Here is a 1,978-nt window from a genome sequence, read left to right as displayed (position 1 = left end):
ATTAGTTTAACATCTGTAGTGGGGAAAATGCTTGAAACTATCATTAAGGAAGAAATAGCGGGACATCTATATAGGAATAGTGCAATCAAGCAGACGCAGCATGGATTCATGAAGGGGAAATCATGTTTAACTAATTTACTCGAATTCTTTGAGGAAAAAATGAGCATGGTGGATAGAGGTGTACCGATGGATGTGGTGTATTTAGATTTTCAAAAGGCATTCGATAAGGTGCCACACAAAAGGTTACTGCAGAAGATAAAGGTACGCGGAGTCAGTGGAAATGTATTCGCATGGATAGAGAATTGGCTGGCTAACAGAAAGCAGAGAGTCGGGATGAATGGGTCCTTTTCGGGTTGGAAATCGGTGGTTAGTGGTGTGCCAAAGGGATCGGTGCTGGGACCACAACTGTTTACAATATACATAGATGACCTGGAAGAGGGGACAGAGTGTAGTGCAACAAAATTTGCAGATGACACAAAGATTAGTGGGAAAGCAGGTTGTGTAGAGGACACAGAGAGGCTGCAAAGAGATTTAGATAGGTTAAGCAAATGGGCTAAGGTTTGGCAGATGGAATACAATGTCAGAAAGTGTGAGGTCATCCACCTTGGGGAAAAAAAACAGTAAAAGGGAATATTATTTGAATGGGGAGAAATTACAACATGCTGCGGTGCAGAGGGACCTGGGGGTGCTTGTGCATGAATCCCAAAAAGTTAGTTTACAGGTGCAGCAGGTAATCAGGAAGGTGAATGGAATGTTGGCCTTCATTGCGAGAGGGATGGAGTACAAAAGCAGGGAGGTCCTGCTGCAACTGTGCAGGCTATTGGTGAGGCCGCACCTGGAGTACTGCGTGCAGTTTTGGTCACCTTACTTAAGGAAGGATATACTAGCTTTGGAGGGGGTACAGAGACGATTCACTCGGCTGAATCTGGAGATGACGGGGTTACCTTATGATGATAGATTGAGTCGACTGGGTCTTTACTCGTTGGAGTTCAGAAGGATGAGGGGTGATCTTATAGAAACATTTAAAATAATGAAAGAGATCGACAAGATAGAGGCAGAGAGGTTGTTTCCACTGGTCGGGGAGACTAGAACTAGGGGGCACAGCCTCAAAATACGGGGGAGCCAATTTAAAACTGAGTTGAGAAGGAATTACTTCTCCCAGAGGGTTGTGAATCTGTGGAATTCTCTGCCCAAGGAAGCAGTTGAGGCAGCTCATTGAATGTATTCAAGTCACAGATCGATAGATTTTTAACCAATAAGGGAATTAAGGGTTATGGGGAGCGGGCGGATAAGTGGAGCTGTGTCCACAGCCAGATCAGCCATGATCTTGTTGAATGGCGGAGTAGGCTCGAGGGGCTAGATGGCCTACTCCTGTTCCTAATTCTTATGTTCTTATGTAAATAATGTGAGTGATACATTTCTCATTTTGAATGATAAATCTGCAAGAAATTGCAGTGGGTTAATTTTGTTATCTTGTGTGTCTGCACTTTGAGTACAACAATTATGTGAAGTTTGGAATATTTGAAATTAAGTAAAATAACAATTATATAAACTTGGACATCCAGAAGGCATTTGACAAAGTGCCACATAAAAGGTTACTGCACAAGATAAAAGTTCACGGGGTTGGGGGTAATATATTACACATGGATAGAGGATTGGCTAACTAACAGAAAAAAGAGAGTCGGGATAAATGGTTCATTTTCTGGTTGGCAATCAGTAACTAGTGGGGTGCCACAGGGATCAGTGCTGGATCCCCAACTATTTACAATCTATATTAACGACTTGGAAGAAGGGACAGAGTGTAACATAGCCAAGTTTGCTGATGATACAAAAATGGGAGGAAAAGCAATGTGTGAGGAGGACACAAAAAATCCGCAAAAGGACACAGACAGACTAAGTGAGTGGGCAAAAATTTGGCAGATGGAGTATAATGTTGGAAAGTGTGAGGTCATGCACTTTGGCAGAAAAAATAAAAAGA

Source organism: Pristiophorus japonicus, chromosome 1 (assembly GCF_044704955.1).
Source record: "Pristiophorus japonicus isolate sPriJap1 chromosome 1, sPriJap1.hap1, whole genome shotgun sequence".
In the NCBI taxonomy this organism is placed as follows: Eukaryota; Metazoa; Chordata; class Chondrichthyes; family Pristiophoridae; genus Pristiophorus; species Pristiophorus japonicus.
Note: the sequence above shows the minus strand (reverse complement) of the source record.